The sequence below is a fragment of the Haematobia irritans genome, chromosome 1 (assembly GCF_050003625.1).
Source record: "Haematobia irritans isolate KBUSLIRL chromosome 1, ASM5000362v1, whole genome shotgun sequence".
NCBI lineage: Eukaryota > Metazoa > Arthropoda > Insecta > Diptera > Muscidae > Haematobia > Haematobia irritans.
Window position 1 is genome coordinate 253,574,253 of NC_134397.1, and position 11,944 is coordinate 253,586,196.

Here is an 11,944-nt window from a genome sequence, read left to right on the forward strand (position 1 = left end):
GTCTGTGTGAGGACAGACAACGACGGTGTTCGAAATATTGCATACATTAGACAATAAAACACTATAAAACCTAATATTTTATTTGTTTGATTACAAAATGACCTGAAGTCTTACAAACTCTACTTAAGATTTATAAATTTTACCATAATTTCGCCTATATTGAATATCGCATGATACTTTTTTGCAATTTTGGACTCCAACATTTTTCCTTAAAACTTCGAAATTTTCTTTAACAATTGAAAAAAATAATTATGTCTAATAAATGTTGATGATGTCATTCACTTATTTGAGTGTCATTCTCATTTTCAGAGGATCGTTTTTGTAGCTCATACTTTTTCTACAATTATGATTAATAATTTTTTCATCTTGTAGGTAATCCTACAATATATTTTTATTAATCATAAATAAGTATGTTTTGTTTTTCTTCATGTGGTATAATGATGTCACTCAAATTCAATGATAACAATTTTTTTTTAAAGAGTTACAATATTTTGGGAGTTTCAATGTACTATGTACCACCCCTATTGATTCCAAAGCAAAGCGCCTATACTAATGTTGTCCTCAGCGTTAATATTTAGACAAGCAAATATAGAATACCGCAGACAATCAACCGACCGACCAACCCATTCAAGCAGCTACACAACACACCCACTTGCTACTCTCATCGTAGTAACGGTAAAAATACCAGTGTACTTCGAAGCATGTGGGCAAGACATGTATAAGTATGTGTTTGTATGTGTGTTTTTTTGGGGGAGCCATTGTTGGATGTACGGGTATTTCATTTTGGGGGGATGATGATGGGGTGGTGACATGCTTTTAAAAGTAATGGAGCCTGGTGTAGACATTTCGTATACGTATATAAAAAAATAAAGAGTAAATGAAAAGAATTAAAAAAAAAACCCAATGAGAGAATCCAAAAGAAAAACGAAAACTTTTCAAATTTCTGAAAAATAAAGACTTTTCTTACCTTATTCAAATATGATTAGGTCTGGCGAATGAATTCTGGGGCGTATCTGACAATGCCCCAACAAATCAATGAACATTGTAAATAATTGACCACACCACAATATCAAGAACCGAAAAAAATTCTTGGCAAAATTTCGTTTTTTAATTTTCTTTCTTCAAACACACATACACGCGCAATCCCCAATAGGGTTAAAAAATCGTATCAAAAATTTTCTTTTATGTCAATTACACAAGAACACATACCTACTCACACATATACATACACTACAAGCTCTTTTAAGACATTTTTTTGTTTGCACAATAAACTTTAGGCAAATGTAAAAAATACCTGCATATTTTCTATATGTAATCTTTTGCTAAAATATACACACACACACATCTATATACTCTCACTAACTGGCTGGATGGACATTGATAATTTTTTGGTGCTACTGCTACTACCGTAAGTTACCGTTGCTTTTTTAGATGGTTTAGCGTTTCGCAATCCAATTTGCAAATTTCTTTTATAGTTTAACACAACACTATTGCTTAGTACAAAAAAAAACAATATTTATGGAATTACAGTAGTCTTAGAGCACACACAATTGAAAGGAAGGAACTACCGACCAGACACGTCAAATAATTTCACTTCACGTAGCCACGACGACGTCCAAAAGGAAACTACTACAAAAATGTCACCAGGCTGCACAAGACAACACGAAGTGAGCAGCAGCAGCAATGGTATAAAGCAAAATACCCATAGCACAACACAAGTCAAAGGCAGCAACAGAGACGAAAAGCGGAGAGTTATTAAAAGGCGCGCGTGAGAGAATATGTCACTCTTATATTAATGGAAGGCCCAATAGACAGTGAGAGAGAGAGTCAAAATGTGTGGAGAGTATTATTAATGTTATCACTGAAGCTTCAGGTTTTTTGGGGCTCACGATTCTTCTTCTTTTTCTTGCTACTCACATTGAAATTCGACGTTTATTGTCTTCGTTTAACCGTTGTTGTTGTTGTTGGTGTTATTGTATTGTTATTTTGCACACAACAGGCAGGCATCCAGTAGTCACTGTTGTTCGTTGTTTTTCATTAACACAACAACTAAAGGAATGTGTGCTGATGGCATGTATTTATGTACACATATATGTATATGTACGTGTGACGGAATAAACATTTGTGGGGGGGTCTGCCTCCTGCTACCACCCAGGTTATAAGCAATGATTATTCTTTAATTCTGGTTATATATATTTTTGTGTGTTATTCTCTCTTCCTCTCTTCTTGTTATGCCTTTGTTATTGGGGTTTTAATGTTTTGGTTTTTCATTCCGTTTTTAAGGTTAGGTAGTACGTCTATCGTCGCCGTTAGGGTGCTAACAGTTGATATCAGTGTAAGGAAAATCGATTTTCCCGAAGTGCTGTAATGGGGCAGTGGCTTTTTTTATTTGTATGTTTTTCTTAATTTTTTTGTTTGTTTCTAATTTATCAAAAGAGGCTAAATAAATATTAAGCCAGTTTCTTGTATTTTTGTAGGACGGTATTTTTTCTGTAATATGTATTTCTTTTTCTATTGATTTGCTTGTATTGGATTTATATTATTAACTTTCTATAATATACACATTTATTACAACAAATTATAAAATAATTTCTAATATTTTTCTTCAGTTTGGATATTAATATCCTGTAACTCAAAGACTTATAGAGTAGTAGACGACTTTCTTGGATTTAACTTAGAAATACACTGACGTTTAATGTGTATGTCGGCTCTTGTTACAGCTCTATAGAAAATCATAAAAAAAAATGTAAAAGCTTTTTATTGCCATTCATTCTCCCTTTTTGAATGGATTGGAGAGATTTGCCATAGCAAAACTCTAGTCGTTTTAACAGGCCAAAAAACATTAATAAGGAAAACGGTTAAAGCTTTTTATTTGGAATAATTGCAAGGAGTAACCGAAGAGTAGGTTAGATTGAAGTTTGTTTCATGACTTTTTGAGGCGAATGTAGCTGTGGTCTATCTATCGATCTTGATGGCTGGATTGCATGCTAACACTCGATATATATTTAATGCCGATACTATAATTGATATAGCCCAGTGAAAACTCATATACGAATATTGTTACATTCTTTTTTTCAAACATTATATAATAAAATTTGATCTGCATGAAATATTTATTCTACGTATTATGTTATATAGAGTAGATGACATGAAATGTTACCAACTCATATGACCTTATATTTGTTTGTTTTCAAGTTTAAAAACAACATCAAAATTTTTTGTCTATAGAAAATTTTGTCAAAATTTTATTTCTATAGAAAATTTTGTCAAAATTTTATTTCTATAGAAAATTTTGTCAACATTTGATTTCTATAGAAAATTTTGTCAAAATTTTATTTCTATAGAAATTTTGTCAAAAATTGATTTTTGTCAACATTTTATTTCTATAGAACATTTTATCAACATTTTATTTCTATAGAAAATGTTGTCAAAATTGTATTTGTATAGAAAATTTTGTCAAAATTTTATTTCTATTGAAAATGTTGTCAATTTTTTTTTTTCTATAGAAAATTTTGACAAAATTTTATTTCCATAGAAAATTTTGTCAAAATTCTATTTCTATAAAAAAAAATTTGGTCAAAATTTTATTTCTATAGAAAATGTTGTCAAAATTTTATTACTATAGAAAATTTTGTCAATTTTTTTTTCAATAGAAAATTTTGGCAAAATTTTATTTCTATAGAAAATTTTTGTCAAGATTTTATTTCTATACAAAATTTTATCAAACTTTCATTTCTATATAAAATTTTATGAAAATTTTATTTCTATTGAAAATTTTATCAACATTTTATTTCTATAAAAACTTTTGTCTAAATTTTATTTCTGTAGAGAATTTATCAAAATTTCTGAAGAAAATTTTGTCAAAATTTTATTTCTATAGAAAATTTTGTCAAAATTTGATTTCTATAGAAAATTTTGTCAAAATTGTATTTCTATAGAAATTTTGTCATAGATTTTGTCAAAATTTTATTTCTATAGAATATTTTGTCAAAATTTTATTATTATAGAAAATTTTGTCAAACATTTTGTCTATAGAAAATTTTGTCAAAATTTTATTTATATTGAAAATGTTGTAAATTTTTTTTCTATAGAAAATTTTGACAAAATTCTATTTCCATAGAAAATTTTGTCAAAATTCTATTTCTATAAAAAAAATTTGGTCAAAATTTTATTTCTATAGAAAATTGTGTCAAAATTTTATTACTATAGAAAATTTTGTCAAAATTTTTTTCTATAGAAAATTTTGAAAAAATGTTATTTCTGTGGAACATTTTTTAAAAATTTTATTTCTATTAAAAATGTTGTCAACATTTTTTTCTATAGAAAATTTAATCAACATTTCATTTCCGTAGACAATTTTGTTTTTATGGCAAATATTATAAAGATTTTATTTCTGCAGAAAATTGAAGTACCTCTTAAAATTTTGACAAAATTTTATTTCCATAGAAAATTTTGTCAAAGTTCTATTTCTATAAAAAAAAATTGGTCAAAATTTTCTTTCTATAGAAAACTTTGTCAGAATTTTATTACTATAGAAAATTTTGTCAAATTTTTTTTTTATAGAAAATTTTGACAAAATGTTATTTCTATAGAACATTTTTGTCAAGATTTTATTTCTATGCAAAATTTTATCAAACTTTCATTTCCATATAAAATTTTATGAAAATTTTATTTGTATTGAAAATTTTATCAACATTTTATATCTATAAAAACTTTTGTCTAAATTTTATTTCTGTAGAGAATTTTATCAAAATTTCCATAGAAAATTTTGTCAAAATTTTATTTCTATAGAAAATTTTGTCAAAATTTGATTTCTATAGAAAATTTTGTCAAAATTGTATTTCTATAGAAATTTTGTCATAGATTTTGTCAAAATTTTATTTCTATAGAAAACTTTGTCAAAATTTTATTATTATAGAAAATTTTATCAAAAATTTTTTCTATAGAAAATTTTGTCAAAATTTTATTTCTATTGAAAATGTTGCCAATTTTTTTTTCTATAGAAAATTTTGACAAAATTTTATTTCCATAGAAAATTTTGTCAAAATTCTATTTCTATAAAAAAATTTGGTCAAAATTTTATTTCTATAGAAAATTTTGTCAGAATTTTATTACTATAGAAAATTTTGTCAAATTTTTTTTTCTATAGAAAATTTTGACAAAATGTTATTTCTATAGAACATTTTTGTCAAGATTTTATTTCTATACAAAATTTTATCAAACTTTCATTTTTATATAAAATTTTATGAAAATTTTATTTCTATTGAAAATGCTATCAACATTTTATTTCTATAAAAACTTTTGTCTAAATTTTATTTCTGTAGAGAATTTTATCAAAATTTCTATAGAAAATTTTGTCAAAATTTTATTTCTATAGAAAATTTTGTCAAAATTTTATTGCTATGAAAATTTTGTCAAAATTTTATTTCTATAGAAAATTTTGTCAAAATTTGATTTCTATAGAAAATTTTGTCAAAATTGTATTTCTATAGAAATTTTGTCATAGATTTTGTCAAAATTTTATTTCTATAGAAAATTTTGTCAAAATTTTATTTCTATAGAAATTTTGTCAAAATTTTTTTCTATAGAAAATTTTGTCAAAATCTTATTTCTATTGAAAATGTTGTCAATTTTTTTTCTATAGAAAATTTTGACAAAATTTTATTTCCATAGAAAATTATGTCAAAATTCCATTTCTATAAAAAAAATTTGGTCAAAATTTTATTTCTGTAGAAAATTTTGTCAGAATTTTATTACTATAGAAAATTTTGTCAAATTTTTTTTTCTATAGAAAATTTTGACAAAATTTTATTTTTATAGAAAATTTTTGTCAAGATTTTATTTCTATAGAAAATTTTGTCAAAATTTGATTTCTATAGAAAATTTTATGAAAATTTTATTTCTATAAAAACTTTTGTCTAAATTTTATTTCTGTAGAAAATTTTGTCAAAATTTTATTTCTATAGAAAATTTTGTCAAAATTTTATTGCTATAGAAAATTTTGTCAAAATTTTATTTCTATAGAAAATTTTGTCAAAATTTGATTTCTATAGAAAATCTTGTCAAAATTGTATTTCTATAGAAATTTTGTCAAAATTTTATTTCTATAGAAAATTTTGTCAAAATTTTATTATTATAGAAAATTTTGTCAAAAATTTTTTCTATAGAAAATTTTGTCAAAATTTTATTTCTATTGAAAATGTTGTCAATTTTTTTTTTCTATAGAAAATTTTGACAAAATTTTATTTCCATAGAAAATTTTGTCAAAATTCTATTTCTATAAAAAAAAATTTGGTCTAAATTTTATTTCTATAGAAAATTTTGTCAAAATTTTATTACTATAGAAAATTTTGTCAAAATTTTTTTCTATAGAAAATTTTGAAAAAATGTTATTTCTGTGGAACATATTTTAAAAATTTTTTTCTATAGAAATTTTTATTACTATAGAAAATTTAATCAACATTTCATTTCCGTAGACAATTTTGTTTTTATGGAAAATATTATAAAGATTTTATTTCTGCAGAAAATTGAAGTACCTCTTAGTTGTAGAGGAATATTTTGCAAAATCTACCAAACCATCAAGAAATCTTCCAATCTACCAAACAGTACCATTTTAGTTAGAATTCTACCAACTGTGGCAACCGTGGTGTCATTGCCGCCAATGCCCTGCATTTATTCGATGGCTCTCTTTGAAATGCCCATTATAATTTCAAAGGGAGCATGATACGAAATACCATTGTACCATGGGAAAACCGGTGGATCTGTTTATCTTCTTACATCGATTGTCGGTGTTCGTGAAAATCCCATTTTCGGTGGACCTGTAGAACCGGTGTTTTTAAGGCCTTAACCTTAAGAGAGAAGTTCACCAAGGCCTTAACTAGCGGGTTTCGTATTTGGTATCATCATTGTAAGATTGGCGATTTAGTGGAAAATTTAGGCAAATAAATCTTGGTATTTTAATAGACTCCAATGAATCACATCCAAATAGATGCAAAGTATATTTTAAATTAAAAAAAATGTGTTCAACTTTTAATAAATTATCGGTTAATTTTTTCCGATGAATTTTTGGGGAGAATAAAATAAGATTTTTTAAACGTGCTTTTATGAAAACCGGTTTAACAGATTTTGCCGTTTGTTTGCTTCAAAAAGCTGGACGGTGCTTTTGTTTTTTGGAAAAATTTCCGGTTTGTTTTTAAACCGAAAAACCCTGACTCTCTAAAAACCCGGTATTTTTATCACTTCTACCTGTATTATGATCATTATCAGACTATCCTCAAATATGGTATTCCAAAGATTGGAAACAACTTTCATAGAAAACACATCGATTTCTTGTACTTTGATAAATAAATCCTCAATGTTTTCCTTTATGACATTATACGTTCACAACATTCAATGGTCATTTGTCGATATTTTCCATAGGGAAAATTTGTCCAGATATGAATTACGATCCACACATATCAATTCATTTTGACACCATATGCAATCGTTCTCGGTACACAATTGACAATCATACAATGTGGCAGATTACATTGCTTGATGTTTGTCCTTCATGTTTCATCCAATGGTTACAAAGAGATTTTTCTTCTTCCCAAAACCATGGATGTTTGCTGAAAGCCTTACACGAATTTAAGCATTTGATATGCTCTTGGAAATCTTTTGATTTTGGGCAATTTTCCAATCTTTATTTCCCTTTAAAAATAAAATTTTTAAAGAAATACAATTTTGACAAAATTTTCTATAGAAATAAAATTTTGAAAAAAAAAATGTATATAAATAAAATGATGCCAACATTTTCTTTAGAAATAAAATTTTGGCAAAGTTTTTTATGGAAATAAAATTTTGACAAAATTTGGACAAAATTTTCTAAGAAATAAAATTTGGACAACATTTTCTATAGAAATAAAATTTTGCCAAAATTTTCTATGGAAATAGAATTTTGATAAAATTGTCCATAGAAAAAACATTTTGACATATTTTTTTTAAATTTTGAAAAAAAATCTATAGAAATAAAATGATGACAAAATAAAATTTTGACAACATTTTCTATAGAAATAAAATTTCGACAATATTTTCTTTAGAAATAAAATTTCGACAAAATTTTCTATAGAAATAACATTTTGACAAAATTTTCTATAGAAATAAAATTTTGACAAAATTTTCTATAGAAATAAAATTTTGACAAAATTTTCTATAGAAATAAAATTTTGACAAAATTTTATATAGAAATAAAATTTTGACAAATTTTTTTTTAAATTTTGAAAAAATTTTCTATATATATAATTTGATGACAAAATTTTCTATAGAAAGAAAAATTGACAAATTTTCTGTAGAAATAAAATTTTACGTATTTTTGTGTGTTGTTGACCTATTTTATGATTATTCTGATTATTAATTTTGTTCGGCTTGAGGTCATAGAAACAATCGATTATTGATTTGTTTTAATATTTATTTCCAATATTTCGGTTAGTGCCACTAACCATCTTCTGGGATTTTGTATCTACATAAAATACAAAAATTAAATTACATTTAATGTTCACAAAAATCACAATTGTTATTGAAAATATATTTTATCGAAAAATAACTAACATGAGTTCTTGTGCTGCTGTTTGTTTCGCAATTCAACGTACACTAAACTTCGTTTGTGTCGATGCTTGTTTATAATATGTCGATCAGGGATGGAAAATACAGTACTATAGTACTTTTTTCAATTCTTTTTCACCCCGGTCAGTACCGTAGTACCCCCGCGACTGATTTAGTACCTTTTGTGTAGACATTTTTGAGTCGATATCAGATTTATGGTATGGCTTTGACAAAATATTTTAATATTTTGAGAAAGTCTTTATCAACCTTATTTGTTAATAGTCTTTTACAAATATGGCAAAACAGACATGTTCATGTGAGAAGAAAATCTCGATTTTGTAAAAGACATAGTCAAAAACAGGATTTTATTGAACTTCAAGAATGTTTTAGTCGAAAAAAGAATGCGATTCTATATTATCGATTTTTTATTTCGGTAGAAAATGTTGTCAAAACTTTATTTCTATATAGAATTTTTGCAAAATTTTATTTTTATAGAAAATTTTGTCAAAATTTTATTTCAATTGAAAATTTTGTAAAAATTTTATTTCTATAAGCAATTTTTGCAAAATTTTATTTCTATAGAAAAAATTTTGCAAAATTTTATTTCTATAGAAAATTTTTGCAAAATTTTATTTATATAGAAAATTTTGTCAAAATTTTATTTTCTTTAAAATTCAGTCTCTTGACAATAATCGTCCAGTGAAATTTTTGTTGAAATTTAGTAAAAAGTACCTTTCCGCTCAAAAAATACCTTTTTTGTACTTTCTTAAAAATTGTATTTTCCATCCCTGATGTCGATACATTCTGGCGCATTCTTCCGTGTCTTTTTTGAAATTCATTCTTTTGTCAGGAGAGAGATCTATTATATTGAGCATCTCAAGAGTGTATCTTCGTCTATGATTATTCTCTTGAGCAAGTATCTCGACATCTGTAAAGTTGGGCTTGTGTCCTGTTGTTGTACGGTGAGCTGCCAGTGCTGTGTTTTGTTCTACCGACTTGTCTGTAGCTTTATGGTCTGATTTATGCGACGAAAGTCTTGTCTTAAGTTTAGTCATTGTAGTGCCAACATATGCCATTGGACATATGTTGGACTTGTCCCCATTACATTTAATTTTGTATACTATATTACTCTTGTCCTCACTCTTTATTTTTGACTTTGTATTGCTGAATAATTCTTTTACTGTTCTTGACGTCCATGATGCAATTTGAATTTTGTCCTTGTTATATATGTCAGATTTTAAAAAACGTTCTGAGAAATTTTGAAGTTTTGACAAAATTTTCTATAGAAAAAAAATTTACAAATTTTCTGTAGAAATAAAATTTTGACAAAATCTTCGATAGAAATAAAATTCTGACAAAATTTTGCAAAGAAATACAATTTTTACAATATTTTCTATAGAAATAAAATTTTGACAAACTTTTCTATAAAAAGAAAATTTTGATAAAATTTTCTATGGAAATAAAATTTTGATAAAAATTCTCTATAGAAATAAAATTTAGACAAAAGTTTTTATAGAAATAAAATGTTGATAAAATTTTCTATAGAAATAAAATTTTGATAAAATTTTATATAGAAATAAAAGTTTGATAAAATTTTGTATAGAAATAAAATTTTGACAAAAATTTCTATAGAAATAAAATTTTGACAAAATTTTCTATAGAAATAAAATTTTGACAAAATTTTCTATAGAAATAAAATTTTGACAAAATTTTCTATAGAAAGAAAATTTTGACAAAATTCTCTACAGAAATAAAATGTAGACAAAAGTTTTTATAAAAATAAAATTTTGATAAAATTTTCTATAGAAATAAAATTTCGATAAAATTTTGTATAGAAATAAAAGATTGATAAAATTTCGTATAGAAATAAAATCTTGACAAAACTTTGTATAGACATAAAATTTTGACAAAATTTTTCTAGAGAAATAAAATTTTAACAAAACTTTCTATAGAAATAAAATTTTGACAAAATTTTCTACAGAAATAAAATTTTGACAAAAATTTCTATAGAAATAAAATTTTGACAAAATTTTCTTTTTACAAAAAATCTGTAGAAAAAAATTTCTATAGAAATAAAATGTTGACAAAATTTTCTATAGAAATAAAATGTTGACAAAATTTTCTATAGAAATTAAATTTTGACAAAATTTTCTATAGAAATTAATTTTTGACAAAATTTTCTATAGAAATATAGCTTTGACAAAATTTTCTATAGAAAAAAAATTAACAAATTTTTCTATAGAAATAACATTTTGAAAAAATTCTATATAAATAATTTGATGACAAAATTTTCTATAGAGAGAAAAATTTACAAATTTTCTGTAGAAATACAATTTTGACAAAATCTTCGATAGAAATAAAATGTTGACAAATTAATTTTCTATAAAAAGAAAATTTTGACAAAATTATCTATGGAAATAAAATTTTGATAAAATTCTCTACAGAAATAAAATTTAGACAAATGTTTTTATAGAAATAAAATGTTGATAAAATTTTCTAAAGAAATAAAATTTTATATAGAAATAAAATTTTGACAAAAATTTCTACAGAAATAACATTTTGACAAAATTTTCTATAGAAATTTTGAAAAAAATTCTCTACAGAAATAAAATTTAGACAAAAGTTTTTATATAAATAAATTGTTGATAAAATTTTCTATAGAAATAAAATTTTGATAAAATTTTATATAGAAATGAAAGTTTGATAAAATTTTGTATAGAAATAAAATCTTGACAAAAATGTCTATAGAAATAAAATTTTGACAAAATTTTCTATAGAAAAAAAATGTTGACAAAATTTTCTACAGAAATAATATTTTGACAAAAATTGCTATAGAAATAAAATTTTGACAACATTTTCTACAGAAATAAAATTCGCTTCAATCATTATTGTTGTTTTTGATCTCAGCTTAAAACCATGCATTGACTAAACTACAAGTGTAGCTTAACCAACAGAGGAATGAATGTTTGTCAAATTTATTTGGGCAAAGCCCTATAGACTGCAAGATGGTTGGATTGACGCACGTTTCGGAATTACCACATTCCTCATCAGCATCCTCTACTTGCAGCAAAACTATCAACCAATTATGAGAATAAATTCGGGTAATTCACTCAATCCAAAGTGAACTACACTTGAACCTCCCTAAAAAAGGTTTGATAGTCGGCTACTGCCTAAACAAATTTGCAAGCATATCTCTTTTCCTTTGCCAAACTCAAATCATCGATTTGAATGTAGTTGGCTGGGTTTGTTTTTGATCGTGCTTCCTCTATCTTCATTCGTTTTGTTTTTTATTGTTGGTTTCTCTTCAATCATTATTGTTGTTTTGATTTCAGCTTAAACAGCTGTACATCCAACCATCTTGCAG

General features: G+C 24.8%; 1 protein-coding gene across 1 annotated transcript in view; it reads right to left on the minus strand.

The window, feature by feature from the left end:
• Nucleotides 1–2,529, minus strand: part of Tusp (WD40 superfamily protein Tusp) — a 121,433-nt gene extending 118,904 nt beyond the window's left edge. Inside the window, exon 1 of the mRNA XM_075289724.1 lies at nucleotides 968–2,529. The gene's annotated coding sequence lies outside the window, so the exon portion shown is untranslated. The remainder of the gene's footprint in view (nucleotides 1–967) is intronic.
• Between the last annotated feature and the right edge of the window lie 9,415 nt (nucleotides 2,530–11,944).